The following is a 21,415-nucleotide window of genomic DNA, read 5'->3' as shown; positions in this document are numbered from 1 at the left end:
AAAAGGTTTTTTTCAGAGAGGATCAAGGACCACACCTGAAGCTGTTTTATTCAGGGACAGTATGTTTTCTGTACAGATATTAGACAGGACTTTAATGGAAAAGTATATATAGTTACTTTTAAGACTTCAGGGACAGGAAAACCACCAAACAGATTTTTTTCCAATTTTTATCTCTGAAATCTTATCATTTTGATAGAATGTAAGGTTTCAAACTGCAAAGGACTGACCATTTTCAATGTGAACCAGTGTTAATGTCCCTCACAATACACAGGGAGAAAAAAAAAAAAAGGAATACTAAGCACAGGTTAAAAACAAATCTTCAAGAGAACCATCATTCTTAACCATGTCATTTATACATAATTCAGTTTTATTATTACATATTTTAAATCTGTGAGAGCATGCCACAATCACATTTAAAGCTAGAAGTATGTAAATATCATAGAGCAGCTCAATTTGTGGAGACAGAAACTCTTAGGAGCTGAGTATTTTCTGATTTTTATTTGCAATGAGAATGTATTACTTCTATAACAAAAAATAAGTCTGTGCTAGCTGCCTGCTGCAAGCCCACCCACTCCCACACCCGTGGGGGAAAACAAGACACAAGTGTCCTGACAGAACCCGTCTAGGCATGCCACTAAGTGCCCATCTTCATATGAAAACTAAGGTGTCAAAGACAAGTTCAATGTAACAGCTCAAGATGACTAGTAATTACCAAAGTATTGGGTTGGCCAAAAAGTGCCTTCAGTTTTTAAGTAAAAACAAAAGATACATTTTTCATTTTCACCAAGAACTTTATTGAACAACATATTCACCCTTTTGTTCTACTACTACCTTCTGCCATTTTCCAGGTAAGTTCATAACTCCATCTTCCAAAACCTTTTTATCTTTTTGAGCAAAGAACTGTTCCAGGGCTTCCCTGGTGGCCCAGTGGTTGAGAGTCCGCCTGCCGATGCAGGGGACACGGGTTCGTGCCCCGGTCCGGGAAGATCCCACATACCGCGGAGCAGCTGGGCCCGTGAGCCATGGCCGCTGAGCCTGCGCTCCACAACGGGAGAGGCCTCAACAGTGAGAGGCCCGCGCACCGCAAAAAAAAAAAAAAAAAAAAAAGAACTGTTTCAGGTGCCTTTTACAGTCTTCCAGGGAATTGAAATTTTCTTCCATTAAGATAATTTTGTACAGACTGAAATAAATGGAAATTTGAAGGTGCAATGTCTGGTGAATACGGCAGATGAACCAGAACTTCCCAGCCAAGCTGTAACAGTTTTTGCCTGGTCATCAAAGAAACATGCAGTCTTGCATTATCCTGTTGGAAGATTATGCATTATCTGTTGACTAATTCTGGTTGCTTTTCGTCCAGTACTGCTTTCAGTTGGGAGCAATACTCGTTAGAATTGATCGTTTGGTTTTCCGGAAGAAGATCATCATAGAGGACTCCCTTCCAATCCCACCATATACATAACATCACCTTCTTTGGATGAAGACCAGCCTTTGGTGTGGTTGGTGGTGGTTCATTTCCCTTGCCCCATGATCTCTTTCATTCCACATTGTTGTACAGTATCCACTTTTCATCACCCATCACAATTTATTTTAAAAACAGAACGTTTCCATTACATTTAAGTAGAGAATCACATGAGGAAATACAGTCAAGAAGGTTTTTTTCGCTTAACTTCTGTGGAACCCAAACATCAAAGTGATGAATGGAATCATGTTGGTACAAATGATTTTCAACATTTGATCAGGATACTTTGAGTATGTCAGCTATCCCCCGCGTGGTATAACATTCATTGTTCTCAATGAATGTCTCGATTTGATCACTATCAACTTCAACTGGTCTACCCAACCATGGAGCACTGTCCAGCAAGAAATCTCCAGCACAAAACTTCACAAACCACCTTTGACATGTTCGATCAATCACAGCACCTTCTCCATACACTGCACAAATCTTTTTTGCATTTTAGTTGTGTTTTTACCTTTCTTAAAATAATAAAGCATATGCTAAAAATGTTGCTTTTCTTCCATCTTCAATGTTGAAATGGCTACATAAAAATTCACCAATTTTAATTTTATTCATTCGTCCATCCATCCATCCATCCATCCATCCATTCATTTATGGCTACATTGGGTCTTCATTGCTGCACGCGGGCTTTCTTTAGTTCAGGTGAGTGGGGGCTACTCTTCGTTGCTGTGCGCGGGCTTCTCATTGCGGTGGCTTCTCTTGATGTGGAGCACGGGCTCTAAGCATGCAGGCTCAGTAGTTGTGGCTCACAGGCTCTAGAGCGCAAGCTCAGTACTTGTGGCGCACGGGCTTAGTTGCTCCGCGGCATGTGGGATCTTCCCCGACCAGGGCTGGAACCCATGTCCCCTGCATTAGCAGGCGATTCTTAACCACTGCGCCACCAGGGAAGTCCCTGATGTCAATTTTTTTTTTTTTTTTTTTTTGGGGATACTACTTTTATTTTTTTATTATTTTTATTTTTTTGCGGTACGCGGGCCTCTCACTGCTGTGGCCTCTCCCGTTGCGGAGCACAGGCTCCGGACGCGCAGGCTCAGCAGCCATGGCTCACGGGCCCAGTCGCTCCGCGGCATGTGGGATCTTCCCAGACTGGGGCACGAACCCGTGTCCCCTGCATCGGCAGGCGGACTCTCAACCACTGCACCACCAGGGAAGCCCCTTGATGTCAATTTTTAAATGCATTCTGATATGACAACTGTCACATACAATCTAACAAAATTGTTTCGAATGAAGTTAAAGACAGCTAAGTGCTACTAGAGTCTTCTTACAGATAAAACTGAACAAGCCTTTTGGCCAACGCAATACCAAAGCTGTACTCACTACTGACTCACAGAAAATGTACTCACTATTGGCTGGGATATAAATAGACAAGTAGTTGAATAATTCGTACATCCTCAACCAAAAAAAAATAGGTAATTATGTGAAGTGATGGAAGTGCTAGCTAGCCTTATTATGATAATCATTTCACAATATATACCTGTATCAAATCAACACATGCACATCTTAAACTTTCATGTTATATGTCAATTATATTTCAATAAAGCTGGCCAAAAATATTGTACATCCAAGTTTGTGATCTAAATCCTGCATTCTCAATAGGGGAAAAATTTATTTTGATATTACAGTACTGTGGTCTTCCAAAGCTCAACCCTATCGAACAAAATCTTATTCCTTAGGTTTTAAAAGCGGGGTGGGGAGGGGTGGATAGGCAGCAATTAGGACAAAATGCCTTAAAGGCTCCTTAGACCCTGACAGTGGAAAAAGGGTTGAGAAACAGCCCAACCCAGGGTAAATCCAACTCTGTCCATCAATCGTAGGAATAAGAATACCAGGAAATCCTTACAACCACATAGCTAGCTACTGCTTCATGCCCATCCACTTCCACAGCCCCAGGGGTTCTGGGGCATCTCCAAGGCTGACCTATTTTGACCTCTCAGGAAATACAAACAACAACAAAAAATCACAATAATCCATTTAGGTCATTTGTGAACTCCCCAGGAGGTATATCTAACCACAAAGGAGATGGTGGCATGGAAAATTGCTTTAAATTCTGTTTGGGCTCTAATAGAATATGAAATTGTTGACATGAAACTTGGGGAGGAGGAGAGAAAAGGGGAAAATAGTGGGTGCTGCAGTATCTCTTCAAAAAACAGTAGTAACATTAAACAAAAAAGTTTTGTTAGCCTTGACCCACACTCAAGAATCTTCACACGTGGGGATAAAAAGATAAAAAGAAAAACATATTTCAGGTATAGAGGCAGCAACAGCTAGCCGCAATTTAAGAGGTAATTTCATTTGTGTTACTCTCGATTCTGAAAAACTAATATTATATCTATGGCAACCATATGTCCCTGATTTTCCACAACAATCCCAACTTCATGTAATTGTACTCTTCCCCCACCATCCCCAAAACAATGATTCTTTAAATACAAAACTATGATCTCATCTAAGACTTTCCACACAAATCAATACCAGAAAATCCACTGTTAGACCCTAATACTTGGGGGCCAGGGGAGAGTTGGAAAAGCATATCATTCTAGTCATATTTAAAAGCAACTTACTTGTAACTTTAGGATTCTAGTTACTGAAGTTAAAAAAAAAAAAAAAAAACAGGGACTTCCCCAGTGGCACAGTGGTTAAGAATCCACCTGCCAATGCAGGGGACACGGGTTCGAGCCCTGATCCGGGAAGATCCCACACGCCGCGGAGCAACTAAGCCCGTGCGCCACAACTACTGAGCGCCTACAGCCCGAGCTCCATAACAAGAGAAGCCACCCAGTGAGAAGCCCGCGCACCACAACCAAGAGTAGCCCCGGCTCACCACAACTAGAGAAAGCCCACGCACAGCAACAAAGACCCAGTGCAGCCAAAAATAAGTAAATAAATAAATTTATATTTTAAAAAATAACAAAATGTTGAATTAATGTGTTTTTACCAATCCATATTTATTTTAGAGCTTCTTAATTCTTCAGTACTTATTATTGTTTCTGTAGGCTTCCTCGCACAGTATTTTTGATGAACAGAAATATCTTATATTTCAGACCACGACACAACTCTTTAGTACTTCATCCAACTACAAGGTACGGTGTTTGAGGGACTAGTGCCTTGTAGCTGACCCAACTGAACATGCCACCAAGTTACATGTAGATGAAGTACAAGAACAATCAGCCCAGAAAGAAAGTAGTGAAAGTAAAATATATCGTGGGCAAAGTAAAATATACCAGAGCATCAAAAGTTTAAAAGAATGAACACAGAAAGTAGTAAAATCTCTCAACCAATAAAAATCAATAGAGTCGCCCTCATTAGTTTCCGAAAGTTAAGGACAAAGGACTGGGTAGGTTATTTTAGAAAAGTGACACCTGTGTGATCAAAAGAACCTGGACTCCAGGAAGCAAATTCTTCACTCTGGGAGGTGAGGGTTGATCTTTTATGTTGTCATGGACATCATCAAGATGGTGCCATCCAGGGCTATACAGAAGTACATCTCCTCCCGGAATGTTATATGAGGTGTGAGGGAGGAACTATTCAAGACAAAATGCCAGAGGGGGCTGCGATCTAAGAAACACAGTCATCTTGTACAAATGCCTGTGAACACTAACCAAAGACATGCGAAGACCTTTACCTACTCTACTCTCAACTTTTTTTTCGACTTCTTATAGAAACAGTATTTCAAAAAAACACAGAGGGCTTCCCTGGTGGCGCAGTGGTTGAGAGTCTGCCTGCCGATGCAGAGGACGCGGGTTCGCGCCCAGGTCCGGGAAGATCACGCATGCCGCGGAGCGGCTGGGCCCGTGAGCCATGGCTGCTGAGCCTGCGCGTCCGGAGCCTGTGCTCCGCAACGGGAGAGGCCACAACAGTGAGAGGTCCGCGTACCGCAAAAAAAATAAATAAATAAAATTAAATTAAATAAATAAATAAGAAAATGAAAGCTGTAAGTGGGGAAGAATCAAAGCCCACAATCCTCTTTAAAACTCCTGAATATGCCTTCCAAAGAAAGGGGAGATGAGCATCAGGACGGGTACCAAGGTAGTTCACACTTGAGGAAGATCAGTACCAGCAGCAGCTCCTGGGGAAAGAATAGGAGGTGGACCACAGTCATCTCCCATCTGCCTCCTCATTTTTCTTTATCAATTTTGTTCTTGGTTTTTTTTTTTTTTTGCTTTTTGCTCCCCGAACTAACAGAAGGGAGGAACAGAGCATGGCCTCCAGAGTAGAGAGATAGGTAACCTGACCTCTAAAAGTCCCCTGCCAACAACTGAGTCCGGAGAGCTCATTCTGAGACTTAACTATTTAGCATTAAGAAAGCTCCCCTTTGTATATGGCACTGTAATAAAATAACAGTAATGAAGATGCCTTGCATCTACTGCCTTATACCTTACTTAAAGTGCTTAATGACTTTAATGGATTGAAGCATCCCTATGAGATCAAAGGCAGATATGATCATTTCCAGCCTACATAATAGAAAATCAAGGAAGGAAGGTTAAGTAACTTGACCAAGCCCCACTCATCAATACCCTGCTGTGATAATAGTTAAGGGGCTGCTGGAGGGCTGCTTGGCTCAATGTGTGGCTTAGATGGCTGCTCAGTGAAGTCTAATCCAAAATAACTCTCTGGTTTGGGAGTTATGGTGACACTGGCTTGAGAAAAGAAATCTATTTAAAGTTGGTATCGGCGAGGTCCAAAGGGCCCCAGAGAATCTATCTGCAGACAAACTGATTTTTATATAAAGCAATCTTCTTCCCTTCCAGTTTTAAGACCCACCCCCTGCCAAATATTACAATGCAAAATTGCCTTGAGATAAGGGTGATTTTATGTGAAGCTCGAGAATAAACAAAATATACAGGATGAGGGGAAAGGAAAGAGATCCTATCAACAGGGTCTTCTCCAAACTGGTGGTGAGTGGAAGAAAACTGCAGAGCCTGTTACTTCCGGATGATAAAATCGAACCTTCCTACATCCCATTAAATCTGTTAAAGATGAACACAACACACCCAGCTAAAGAATGCTCAAGTATCATGTCACAAAGGGCCACAACAACATCTTTAACCATTACAAGGCCCGAAGTTTGAAACTGCAGAGCTGCACATGCATTTGGTCATGTTCATGTTTATGTATGTCATGCCCTCCTGCCATAAAAAAAAATCACTCCCCACTGGAAGACTGTACCAGGGGGAAAAAAAATAACCTCATCCTAACATGAAATCTCTTTATTACTTATTTATTTGGGTTACCAAGTATGTGATCAGAATTAAAATAAGAGCTGGGATTGGTTCCTAATAAAAGTTAACCTTGCTCTCTTTCCCACCCACACGAAAGTAATTCTGTTTAGAAATCTTCCCTTTTTTGGCCCCAACCCATTCTTTGGGGTGTGTAGTTCACTCACTGCCAGTAATTGCTTCCATACAATACCCTGTTTTAAAACGTGTTTGCATACTTACGATGATGCACTATACTTATATTACATTTAAAACTCCAAACAGGCTTACAGATGTTATTTTCTATGCTAAGAAACAGAGACTACGCATGGTGTCCCAAAGTAACAACCAGAAAAAAAGTGACCTCAATTTCATCTCCCTCTCTCTCTCTCTCTCTCTCTCTCTCCCCCTCTCTCTCTGAATTTTTGGCCTCCTGAACTTTTTTTTTAATTAATTGGAAGCACAAACTCATTCATCTGGGAAGAAGCTCAACCTAAAATCTGTGATTAGGCCATGAGTATATTCCTGTCATGTACCCAAATTAATATCACCCAAGTCAGTATGCAATAAATTCTGTTGGCTAATAACCATTGCACTTAGGGCAATTTCATTCGCCCTTTTATAGGACTCACTTTTAATATAACAAAAATAGAAAAATCCTATGATAATTGTGGCTCGTGTTTCCTTCCTGAAAATGACTAATACAACATTTTCAACCCATCTATGGTATTAATGTAGAAGTATACAAGTTGGTGTGATTTTATTTACCTGTATATACACACAATTCTTTTTCTTAATAAAAAGCAAATTCTCTTTCTGCTTTAAAAACAGAATTGTAAGATGTGGCATCTAAATTCAATTTGTTCTTCATGGCTCAGTGATTTCAGAAATAGGTTAATTTTCACTGTCCCCCTTCCACAAATAAGCTTATGGTCAATGAAGAAACTCAAAATTCTCCCCAAAATGAAAAGAAGAAGGAGATGAGCAAGGGGGAAGGTGGTAGAGGGAGGAGGAGATATCCTCTTTGGAAGCTTATATGTCACATACTCTGATTTTTGGAAGGTAGTACCTTTTATTTTGGCTCTTGTTTAGGGAAAGGTAGCAACTCTTTGGAGTCAGAGAAGGGATAAAAAAGCTAAGGATTAATTTTTGTATTATTCAACCTCTACCATATACAAATATTTACTCTAGTTATAGTATACGTTGAAACCATACTATTCCAGACCTATTTGGGGGATTTCTGTCCCCGATATGAGGAACACACATGTATATACACACAAAAACACACAGTAAACAAATCCATCAACTTTAAGGAGGCTTTCTAGTACCACAATTAGTTTTATAAATTAAAAATGTGATTGGATTTGATTCTGAAAGTGGCCCCTACAGTGCACTAATTTGCTTAACATACACATATGAAATTTTGGACCTATTCTCCAGCAGCAAAAACCCACCCCTGGAAGAAGGGATAAAACCTAAATTTTGCTTTCAAAATACACAAAAAAGGTATTACTCAACATTAAACTATTATTAAGTTATTACTAACATTTTAGTCAAAAAAAAACTAGTGCCTTTCAAAAGAAATTACTGACTTCAGATGCTCAGGTATTGAAATGCACAGAGTCACAGAATCACCACCTGGCCCCCTCCAAAACTTAATATTTAAACAAACACCAATACTCTTCTGGTAAAAATAACAGGTTTTCTCCCATGGGCTATAATCATTCACAGACGATGCCTTAATTAAAGCTGGGCAATGAAACCGTGGATTAAGATGAGTGTGTCAAGTCAAAAAACTTACTTCTTAGCACAACAGAGCACACTCATAATTTCTTAATGTGTCCTGTTAGATCGACATATCAGCAGAGATGTAAGTGATACCACTTTTCAACGTTAACTGTGAATTTTTTCACTTTTAGTGTTTTCTGTCCCAACTTTAATGTTCTTTTAATGTAGTTTTTCCCGTGTGATGTATCATATTTATCTCTGCAGCCATCCATCACTATTTTCTTTAATTGAGGTTAATTTCTTTCAACTTGGGGGAAGGTGGGAGGAAAGAGGGGAACCCTCCTGCTGCAGCTCTGGGCACGAAGGGCATCACAGCTGCTGATTTTGTAGTCATGAAGCCTGATTTTCAGGATGCAGAAATTCCTCAAATCCAGCCTACTGCCCTCCAATCTGGACCTAAATCAACAATCTACGGGCATGGGAACCCAGTTCCCACCCAGAACCACTTAATGAAAAATTTCTATCTACCTAAAATCCCTCCAGCTGCAACCTAAGTCCTTTTGTTTGTTTTCACACTCATATGGCTAACAGCTGGTACCACCTTCCATGTAAAATAATTTCATGTGTTTGAAAACAGGGATTAACTCATACCTTGGTCTTTTATTTCTCCAAGGCACAAAAACCAGTTCATTTCTCAAATCTTATATACCTTCTCTACTTTTACCTCTGGCGTCGAGAGTCCTGTTGGCGTCTGGGATAATCAAGTGGCCAGAAAAAAGTGAGATACATTATAAAGGCTGGGGAAAGGGTTACTCTTCTACTCACCTTAGAGCCTAGTGAAGGGAACTTAGGATGGACTCTGGCAGAAGGCTGGCTGGAGGCTGTCCTCCTACGAACCATAGGGGGGCAGAAAGAGCTCCCCCACCCAGTTTTTGGAGTGGACCAGAGGAGGAGGGAGACCTCCCACGTGTAAATGTAGAGCCTGACCATTTTAAAAGTCACCTTTAAAAAGAGACAGATGCTAGGCAAAGGGTTTTCTCTCTGGGTGCTAATAATACTTGGCTACCATGCATTTGTATAGCACAATTTACCTGCGCATCTCTTCATAATATACCTCATTCCCTGAGGAGTCTGGGATGGTCTTGGGGCTGAAGAGGAGGGATGGAATCCACTGCCAAGCTTAGCCCAAAACACTGGGTGGTGAATTCTCTCCGTATTACAAGCCAGAAGTAACTATTTGATTTAATCTCAAGCATCCATCAGCTGCCTGACACTCAACAGGCACGTAATGAGTGTTAACTGAACTGATAATTGGAGGTGGGGGAGTGGGGATCTTCTTGGCTTGGGCAGTCCTCAGTGAGGAGGGGCTAGACGATGCGCAAAGAAAGAACATGATGGGTTCTAAGGACGGTCCATCAAAGGGATAGGGGAGCCAAAATGAAAGAAGACCCCAAGCAGGCTAGTGAAATGGGCCAGGGAGAAGATATCTGTAGAGCTGAGCCCTTCAGGAGATCAATGCTGAGGGCAGGGACAGCTGCAGAGTAGAGTCAGCCGTCAGAGTTGAGGGAGATGAGAGGCCAAAGGAGACATGGGGGTGGGATTATGACAGCATCCTGTGCTCTTCCAAGAAGGTCAGATTTTATCCACAGGGTGCACAAAGTTTGCTGCGTTCTATTTTTTAACCTTATTATTGATGTTTTCAAGCATATACAAATGTAAATAGTATAATAAGCCCCCTGTGAACCACACCACCAGTTTCAACAATTATCAGCACACGGTCAGTCTTGTTTCACCTATACTCTTCACTAATCCCCTTAACCTCCCTCGTCCACCGGATAATTTTTAAGTAAATCCCAGACACAGTATCATTTCAGTAGCAAAGGCTTTTAAGACCTTACACAATCAGATCTATGTTTCAGAAGGACTACTCATTCAGGGCAAGAGGCGAAAAGATCAGTTATGTGATTTTGGCAAGGAAGTTAGTTAACAGCCCATACCCAGAGGCGACAGGAAAGGTGTGGAGGTGATGGGAGATCCCAGGGAATCTTCTCCTGAAGAGACAGTCCTACACAGAAGATGGCACCTGATAGGGGAGTTCGGGGAAATCTGGGAGGAACTGAGGCTCACTGGGTTTGATGAAGACAATGAATGGAGACATTGATTACGAATTAGAGAGGGATGCATTGGGAGTCTGGGATTAGCAGATGCGAACTATCATACAGAGAATGAATAAACAAGGTCCTACTGTATAGCACAAGGAACTACATTCAGTATCCTGTGATAAACCATAATGGAAAAGAATATGAAAAAGAACGTATATACATGTATAACTGAATCATTTTGCTGTACAGCAGAAATTAGCACACTGTAAATCAACTATACTTCAGTAAATTTTTTTTTTAAAGAATTAGAGAAAAGGAGGAAATGCAGAGTTGGGAAGATATGTTTAGTGTTTGGTTCGATAAGTGTACTGGACATGTAGGTAGAATAAATCAAACGTTAGAGCCAAAACAACTGTTGTAGAAGAAGATGACGGGGGAAAAATCCATCTGAATTCACTGTTTGAAAACAGACTTGTGTCTGGGATAGGTACCAGAGAGACAAAGAAAGTCCCTACCCTCAGGGAACTTTCAGTCCAGTTGGAGAAAGACAGAGAGAAATGTAAAATCAGGATTTTACATTTCTCTCTCTCTGCAAAGAGAAATGTAAAATCAGGATTCATGTTTTAAAAGAACATTTATCAAAAGAGGGGTGTGCCTTGAAGTAGTGAAGACTGATCTAGGATCTGAAGGAGGGTTAAATTTAAACTGGGTTGAGAACTCAGAGAATGGCAGAAAACTAAGAAATGGGGGCGCGGGCGGACGGCAAGCAAGTGAGGAGAGAAGCAGGGGCGGGGGGTGACTGAGGAGGAGACAGGGGGCAAACTCTCAGGTTTCTGACTGCCAGAGACCTGCAGTGGGGAGCAATGGAAGAGGATTTAAGTAAAAAGCTTTGCACCCAGGTGATACCAACGAAAGCAAGGGGCTTTCTTCAAGCATTACCCACAGGACCCTGGAAAAGGCTAGTACCTGTTCAGGTCGGTAGCTTAAACTTAAGTCAGCTTAACATCTATGTATGGTTTAGACAGGCAGCACATAAATAAGTCATTTTGTAACTCTTCCTTTCAGCGTCCTGACATGTCCACAGGTCTGCGAGCTTCAGGGGGACCATGTCTGTCCCTGTCACTGCTGTGCTCTAGGTTCCAGCACAGCACCTGGCATAAAGAAGATGGCCAATAAACAACATGTGCATGTTCTTCAGAGACATTATCTCATTTACTAGTCACAATACCGAGTTAAATAAGGGGGATCACTCTTCCTCATTTTACTGATAGGGAAAGGGCCAACAGAGTCACCTGTCTAGTAGGTGGTAGGGTCAGATAATAAACCCAAAGGACTAGGAAACAGTCACTATACAGGTATGAGAGCCAAGGGAAAGGGGAGTGAAGCTCAGGGAGGCCACACAGCTCATGATATGATTTCAAATAATAGTAAAGGGTATGACCTTGGTAACAAGATCAGGCTTGGATCTGAAAAACCCAGCACTGCCCCTTATCAGTGGCACAGTTTCTTCACCTGTAAAAAGGAGAAAAGCAGTCTCCACTTCACCAGCTTAACATGAAGACTAGATGATGACTCATATAAAGCATCTAACACAATGCCTGGCACACAATAAGCATTCAATCACCGTGACCTCTCACTACAGTCACGTGGATGGAGCTTCGTGGACACTGAAGCTTGTTGTGATGCTGAGAAAATCTGGTGCTGATGACCCTCTACATTTAAAACAAGATTTTTCAACACAAGCCACTGCCGAAATAAGAAATCTTTCAACAGATTGTGGAGGACAAGGCGCTTCCGGGTATCTGAGATCAAAACCAAAGTCCTAATAATTGCTATTCCAGAAGTTCACTAAATACTCTTACACGGCACCCAAGGTTTAGGTTTAAAATGTGTGTTCATTTTCGTCCAGAGACAGCTACAAGTATGGGCGTAATATGTGTCACAGTTGGCCTGCCTAGCGTGTCCTGCATGAATAGTCAGCAAAAAAGATAAGATTTTAAAGGCCCACCAACAGCAATACATGAACTATAATGACAAGACAAAGGTTCACTCCAAAGGACACTCAACTTGATAAAGGTGTCACTCTTCACAGGTACACCCCTACCGTGTATATTTTTCTCATGAAAGGATATATTTAACACTTTCTTCAATCTTCCCCAGAAATGGATCTTTTGTTAAATGACAGATAAACTTCACCAAGAATTTTAACACTGATTTTATTACCCTCACCACCCCAATCCTCTATAAAGAGGCAACATTTCCAACATGAAAATATTTTAGCCAGCATAGTTTTAAGTTAAAGTAGTGTCTTTGCCATTGTTTGGCGTGGGGTGGGGTGGGATGGGATGGGGGGGCAGTGCAGAGGAAGGCAGAGAGAACAGTGGGGACTAGAAATGGAAAAAGAATTTTTAAATGCCCGTTGCACTATCTACCAGATGTAAGTGAATAATAACTAATATGTCTGCAGCCTCAGCCTTAATCTTAAAACAAATGATAGTATTCAAATATAATATTTCACACATGCAGACTGATAACAGGTTTTTCCCTTCTTTATTTCTCGAAGAGTCTGTGAACGACACAATACAGAGTACAATGTATTTAATGAAAGGTTTCCAGGCTGATTTCCCTACAGGTTATTTTCTTTCTTTTCTCTGGAACCCACACGCGGGGTATACTGCAGGGACCAGGGGTGTATATAAAAATAAACTATGAGCCAGTATCAGAGCTGATACCCTTTCTCCTACAGGGGCAAGTGAATTATTAGATCTGTGTCATGAGTGTTTTTTTTTAATATGCCATTGTTCCCACTTGAGCACATTAAATTTTCCATATCCACTTTTAAACCAATATAACCTTTTTTTTCCATGTTCATAATGTTCATGCTGTACATTAACAGGCAGAAAATCCAATAGCTTAAGTCATCACATTGTAGTTATATGTAAAGCTTGGTGGATGAAAACCTTTTGCATTTTCCCCCTCTTCGAACAGATGCTATACTGGAGTTGGCTGAAACCCTAGGAAAAAAATTATACCTCATGGGAACCTGTGCTAATATTTTTTTTCTTTTATGATTGATCACAAATCCGTTTTGAACATTACACATTTTTTTTAAAGTTTATTATAACTCTGGTTCAACATCTTCTAGCCCAACAAATTGAAGGTGTCGGAATCTTTTGGTCTGGAAGATGCAATTATTTTTGTACTAGTGCACATAAACAGGGAGGACTGGATCTTAGGTATGAGTTATACATTCCTGTACAAAATAATTGTATATTCTATGAAGACTGATTCCTTTTCTGGAGAAATATACAACAACACAAGGGAAATCTTGTACTAGCAGCATAACTGAAGTGGCAAGATACAATATTAGAAAAACAGAGCTACTTTCATTACTGTGATGCTGTGTGTCAGAATGTCTCTCCTTAATGAACCTGTTTGCAATAAGACTCCGGGTGCAAAGAGGCTATTTAGAGAGACTATTGTGTCTATAGCGAGTCCTTCAAATATCTTCCCACCATTAGACATGCCGCATTGACCAATTCTGTCCTGATTGCTGTTCTTTTTACTATCAAGGGAGATTCTTGCCCAGACAGACGGATGGATCAGACACTGCAGTTCATAAAATGTTTACACTGCACACACACACACAGTGGTACAAGCTCCAGCGCTCCAGATCACACAGTTGAATGTGTCAGTGTCACAGGAAGGTTTATGATGTTCCAATATCAACGAAAGGACTTAAGTTAAACTTTGGTCGTCCTGTCAACCTGTCACTCTCAACAAAAAGCCTTTTTACCCCCTCTCTTTTAGTACATGCCCATGCCCATTGCTCACATGGGAACACTTCAGGGAAACATTTTCTGTGTCATAAGGTTTCTCACTCTGCTGAGATTTTTCTCCCAACTGCTGACAAAAAAAAGAAGACCACACATGTCGTACCATCCAGAAAAAAAAGAAAAGGGTGAGAGAGAACACAATAATAATAATAAAAGAAGAATCAAAAAAGGCTTTCTAAAAACATTTTAAATTCCAACTCACGGTGACAGGCTCAGAGGACAAGAGACTTGTCTCTACAATATAACTGAAGCATCTCTGGCTGAATCAGCTGCCTTTTAACCAAGTCTAAACATGAGACGCTGAGGTGCTTAGCAGAAACTTCCTGTTCATCTTAGTCTGTACTATGTTCTTATCAGCTACCAGGCGTTGCTGTAGCCTCACCTTTCACTCACCTACATGCCAAGTAATCCTCTACAAAAGTCCTTTCCTCTTGTGCTTTTTCTAATAGTGTATCCTTCCTATTCAAATACAAATAATATGCCTGCCAGAAAAGGCCTTATACATCTTCCCCATCTCAGCTACCAGGTAGAAAGAACTTCCATTCGCTAATAAGTGTAACCACTACTAGTTACATCTGAAAAGGAAACAGAGAATTACACAGGGAACTAACCCTGGATCCAATGAATCAAATGTACCCAATTACAGTTTCAATTCCCACTATTTTAAAATTTCTTTCTCACCTCCTCCTTCCTTCTGGGCTCAACCTTACTCGAAGTTTGAGAATACAGACCGTCTCGAAGACTTGACATACAGACCATCACCTGTTCTGTAGCTCTGATTTTCAAAGCCATTTGGAATATCTGTGATTTCAAGATATTTCCTCATCCAACTTCTAAAACCCCCATGGTGATAAAACCTTAAAATAATGCCTCTATTAAAGCTACTTTGAACATTTATTGAAAACAGATAAGCCTTTCTTAATTGTGATATCTGACATCGTGAATCTGTTTAAAAAACACTTTGAGGATTTGTCTGCAGATTCAGGAGGTGAAGGGAAAGGAGAAGTCTAGCAGCAATCACTTTTTTTTCTGCAAGCAAACTAAGACTGTAAGAGATTTAAGGAAACTGGTCTTGGCCCAAACAATCCAGGACCTAGTCTAGGATTCCAGATGCCTTGCGTACCGTTCTTGCTCACACCAGGCTGCAGCTCTGTATCCAGTAACCTTTCCGTATTTTGCCAATAAAGGGTTTTGTTTGCCTTTTAAACAAGTGACAGCTCTACTAAAATATTCTCAGTTATATCTGCCATGTGTACTGGTGTAAAGAGAAAAAGACTATAGATAATTACAAAGAGTACAGAGAATCCAAAAATGATTTCTGTGTTGCAATCTCAAAGTATGGTCTCAGGACCAGCAGCACCAGCATCACCTGGAGGCTAATGAGAAATGCAGGTTCTCAGGCCGTATCCATGATCTACAGAATCAGAAAAACTAGGGGTAAGGCCCAGCAGTCTGTGATTAAATGAGATCGTCACGTGATTCAGATGCAAGCTCAAGTTTAATAACCCCGGCTCTTGAATATACAATATGATTTACATAGCTTCCTATTAAAATTATTTAAAATGACTAATGCTCCTTAAGGACATAATCAACTGTCTGTAGGCCAAAAAAAAAAAGAAAGGAAAAAAAGAAAAAGAAAAACAGACCTAAAAGGAGGAAAACAATCCAGGATGAAAAATCCCAGTCAGTTTAGGGCAAAAGAAAGCATAAATATGTGTCTTTTGATTGAACTATACAATACAAACCACTCCACTGATTCTTTTATTTGGAAGAAAGTAAGCACTCTCTTTTAGATTAATAAAATCAGATATTTAAATAAACCCCAATTTTAGATGAGGTGATGGAAAATATAACGGCAACAAATTCATAAATTTAGTCATAAGGATCCACGGCAAAAGGGAAAGAGATGTTAACCAATATGAAGTGATAATTACTCGAAAGTTATAGCTCAGATAGGACAGTAGTATGCACCAAAGTGAAAATATACCATTTTGTCAAGGTAAATGGAGGTGCGGATATGAAGAAATTAGAAAACTAGCACCAAATTAAGAGCAAAATACAGACATGAACAGAGAGAGAGTACGTCCTGCAGGTGAGAACGTTACAAACGAACTGTGAAAAGTTAAGAGGGGCAAGTTTGAACTGGATCTGGCATTAAACCTCAGGGAAATTACTTCAAGAGAACTGTTAACTCAGGAGGTAAAAAGCGTATCAGAATCATCATGACTTCAAAATCAAAGCCAGCACTGTTTATAACGACCAGAAGTTAGATAAAACCTAAACATCCATTCAAAGACGACTGGTGACAGTCATCACGGTCCTCCCATACAATGGCCTTCTATGAGGCCATAGAAAATTGTACAACAACCGTGATACTAACACTGAAAAACACCTACATTGGCAAGTGGAAAAAGCAATTAAACATCCAACTTCTTTTTCAAAAAATATGGGCACATCTATGCGTATATACAAAGAATAAAGTCTAGAAAACCATAAACCACAATGACCACAGCAGGTAACTGGATTGCAACTTAATTTTATCTTCTTCTCCCTATTTCTCTATTTCCTGAATTTTCTTGATTTTTAAATGAACAACAACTATTCACGTAATGAGGAAATCATAAAGATACCAACACGTAAATGTTTTAGGAAAAAAAAGGAAATAAATGATAGATTATCTTCTTATAGGCAGGGACTCAAGGAAGTACTGCTGGTTGGCAGAGGTTTTAAAGCACTAATAAAATTCCAGAGTCTTCACAAAACCAGAATTCAGAAACAAAGATACGGATTTTAGAAGAAAAAATCCCCCTAAACTACAGGTAATCATCATAATGTATCGATCCCTCTTTTCAGCAAAAAAAGAGAAGGGGAGGATATCAAACTCACCTAAACCACTACATTCAAATAATAATCCAAATGAAAAGGACATAGTTTACTAAGCACATATTATGCGCCAGATACATTCACATAATATCTCCTTAACCTTCACAACAACTTGCAAGGTATCACCTCTATTTTGCAGAAAAGAGGCTGAAAGGAAACAAGCACGTTTCTGATACATAGTGGACCCCAGAGCTCATGAGACCTTTCTACTTCACCAGGCTCCAAAAGAGGTCCTTAACACACAGTTCTTGAAGTGATGAAAGATGAAGTTGAGTGTACCCAGGTAAGAACTTCAGAAAGGACTCCATTATCCTTTGTTAAACACAAAATCAGTACCATAGAATAGGAGGGGTGGGGGAAGGCAGCAAGGGCCTCATGTGAGGCAGCCAGGCAGCCCATGTTAAGGACTTCGGACTCCTGAGAGAAAATGACATTTTTAGAAATGCTCCTTTTTTGCCTGCTTTAGGGGATGGTAGTGGTAATGCAATGGCCAAACAAAAGATGTTGCTTAGATAATTTACCAGACATATGGAGACTAAAGCAGGTTTAAGAAGTATCCAGACGCAAGTAGAACTGACACGATGTACTGATGGATGGGATATTCTTCCTTAGACCAAACAACCATGTGAACTTAATTCTAAACTTATTTACATACTCCTTCACCACTAACAAACTTTGAAGGCATCTCCAATTTGGAATCTTGCAACTTCACTTCTTAGTTTTTGCCTTTGTAATACAAAGCTACCCAAATGCATTTAGACATTATAAAGTATTTATTCCATCAACTAATAGATTGATAAACAAAAAATGTGATATATACTACATACAGTCGAGTACTGTTTGGCAAAATATGGATGAATCTTTAAAATGTAAGTGAAAGGACTTCTCTGGTAGTGCAGTGGTTAAGAATCCGCCTGACAATGCAGGGGCCACGGGTTCGATCCCTGGTCCGGGAAGATCCCACATGCCGCGGAGCAACTAAGCCCGTGCGCCACAATTACTGAGCCTGCGCTCTAGAGCCCGTGAGCCACAACTACTGAGCTTGCGTGCCACAACTACTGAAGCCCGCGCGCCTCGAGCCCGTGCTCCACAACAAGAGAAGCCACCACAATGAGAAGCCCACGCACCGCAATGAAGAGTAGCCCCCGCTCGCTGCAACTATAGAGAAAGCCCACGCACATGCAACGAAGACCCAACACAGCCAAAAGTAAATAAAATAAAAATAAATAAAAGTGAAAGAAGACACAAAATACCACATATATTAAGATTCCATTTGTATGAAATGTCTAGAATAGGCAAATTCATAGAGACAGAAAGTACATCAGTAGTTCTCCACAGCTGCAGGGGGTTGGCAGTGTCTGTGGGGGGGGCGGGGGGCGGTGACAGTTAAAGGGTAGAAATTTGTTTTCAAGGTGATAAAAATGTTCTAAATTTGATTGTGGTGATGGTTACATAACTCCAAATACGCTAAAAAACGTTGAAACAGTAAAAACATCCTAAGTAGGTAAACTGTACAGTATGTGAATTATATCTGAATAAATCCATTATTTTTTAAGTCTTTCTTTTTTTGACGGGGTATTTATAGAGTACGATGCTCAAGTCTAAGGTAGACACAGGATGAGCAAATGAAGACAATAGGACTTCACACTAAAACAGTACAAAAATCTACAAAATATAAAACTCCCAGTGGTTCCTTTCTTAGCATCTCCTACTTGGTTCTATGCAAAATCTCCCTCTTGACATCTTTAAGAAAAAATGCTGACTTAAGAAACAATTCCGTTTTTCCTTCGGTTCTTAATTCCAGAGGTATTTATCTAATAAGATACATTCTGAATCACAGACCAGAAGTTTATTTAATCATGCAGTTAAAGAACACTCCCTAAAAGAGATTTAATTCCTCTGTTAAAAAAAAAAAATTCTCTGGATAAAACATTTCTAGACATGTGAGTACTCTAAAAAAATTGGATAGAATAGTTTCACATTTTTATCAACATTTAACACTAGCCTTACTTTGCATGTCCAGCCACAATAACATCTATTGTAACTTATGCTTTTACTTGTATGGATATAATGGGAATCATTGCCAAATGTGCTCTTCAAGCAGGTATCTTGGGAGACCACTGGTCTAAATGCCAAAGTTCTAAAGATTTAAGCCCTCATGTCCTCAGAGCTGTAATGCTTTTCAGGGGTGTTGGTGATAAATGAGCAGTTCATATCTACGAAAAAAGCAGGGGCGTGGAAGAAAGGAAACACTTTTTTATTACCCTAGGGAAATAATCACAGACTTAATCAAAAGATTAAATACAGGGCTTCCCTGGTGGCGCAGTGGGTGAGAGTCCGCCTGCCGATGCAGGGGACGCGGGTTCTTGCCGCGGTCTGGAAAGATCCCACACGCCGCGGAGCAGCTGGGCCCGTGAGCCATGGCCGCTGAGCCTGTGCGTCCGGAGCCTGTGCTCCATAACGGGAGAGGCCACAACAGTGAGAGGCCCGCGTACCGCAAAAAAAAAAAAAAAAAAAAAAGTTTAAATACAAATACATTCTATCACAACAACATTTAAAATTGCCAAAAGTTAGAAACCTACATTTCCAGTAATAGGGGTTCTATAAATAAATAACGGTTCGTGTCAGAATACTATACGGCCATTAAAAACGCATGTCTTACAAGTAACCCAAAGGTATGAAGGACCATTAATGTGACTTCTGCAAAATATCAGTTGCAAAACAGCATATTCAGTATCATTTCAATTTTATAAAATTAAAGATGAATACAAAAAAATCTGAAATGAGAGTTACAAACTGACAAGTAAGGTTATCTCTAGGTAATATGATTATGAATGATTTTTCATTTTTGGTAGTTACATATAATTCAAATTTTCTAAAATAATTATTTCTGTTATAAGGGATGGGGACTCATACAGTAAATTTGTAGTCATTTCTCATCTCCTCATCAAAGTAAACCGCAAAAGAAAAATGTTCTGATCCAAAATGAGAGAGTTCTGGTGACCTGAGTTTTGGTTGCCTAAAGTTTTAACATACTAGTCCCTCTAACGTGCCGAGCTCTCTCTTTACTCTGGGCTTTTATCAGAGCTGTTCCCTGCACCAAGAACATTTTTACTCACTCTTCCTAGACCACTTCATCTGGCTAACTTAGAAGAATAAAGAGGCAGAGATGTCACTTCCTCCTGGGCATCTCTGGCACTCACTCCTCCTGTGTGTGCTGATGGAACCCTGGGCTTAGGGCTCGAGGGCATTTGTCACATGGTACCATGGTTGCCTGGTTTCATATTTTTCTCCCCTACTAGACTCTAAGGTACTTTGAGTTCAAGAAAAGAAATGTTTCTGTTTTGTTCAGCATTACACCTGCTATAGTTCATAGCACATCATATAAATTTGATAAATATTTTGGAAAATAATGAATTTACGTATTAATGGGTGAATAAAGAAGTAAACAGTCTGTCAGAGAAGTGAAGCACGCCTAATTCTTAGAAGCCTTTTCTCTGCAGTAAACCAGGGGTGTGTGTTTCATGTAATGGAAACATCAGAGTGTAGTCAGTTAGTACTTTAAGCAAAAGACAGATCTTATGTGGCTCCTGCTTTCAGAGTCCAAAAATCTGAAAAGCATGAGTCAAGTCGAAAGTTAAATATATCCAATCACAGGGTATTAAATATGTTAATATCTTAAATACCCAACTTGCAAATAAACAGAAATAAGGCACAATTAAAAGAAACAAAATAGGGCTTCCCTGGTGGCACAGTGGTTACGAATCCACCTGCCAACGCATGGGACACGGGTTCAATCCCTGGTCCAGGAAGAGCCCACATGCAATGAGCAACTAAGCCATTGCGCCACAACTACTGAGCCTGTGCTCTAGAGCCCGTGAGCCACAACTACTGAGCCCGCGTGCCACAACTACTGAAGCCTGCACACCTAGAGCCCGTGCTCCACAACAAGAGAAGCCACCGCAATGAGAAGCCCACGCACCACAATGAAGAATCGCCCCGGTTCGCTGCAACCAGAGAAAAGACCACGCGCAGCAACAAAAACCCAATGCAGCCAAAATTAAAATAAATAAATTTATTTAAAAAAAATAGAATTATACCATATTTCCTGAACTTGGTTCCTAAAGATCAGATTCAGAAGTTGCTTTTATTCATAAG

The 21,415-nt window shown here is 40.3% G+C and overlaps 1 protein-coding gene across 12 annotated transcripts in view; it reads right to left on the bottom strand.

Moving 5' to 3' along the window:
* BNC2 (basonuclin zinc finger protein 2) overlaps positions 1 to 21,415 on the bottom strand; it is a 425,725-nt gene that overhangs the window by 320,200 nt on the left and 84,110 nt on the right. The gene's annotated exons all lie outside the window — the stretch shown is intronic.

Source organism: Stenella coeruleoalba (assembly GCF_951394435.1).
Source record: "Stenella coeruleoalba genome assembly, chromosome: 7".
Classification (NCBI taxonomy): domain Eukaryota; kingdom Metazoa; phylum Chordata; class Mammalia; order Artiodactyla; family Delphinidae; genus Stenella; species Stenella coeruleoalba.
Note: the sequence above shows the minus strand (reverse complement) of the source record. Positions and strands in the feature narration are given on the sequence as shown.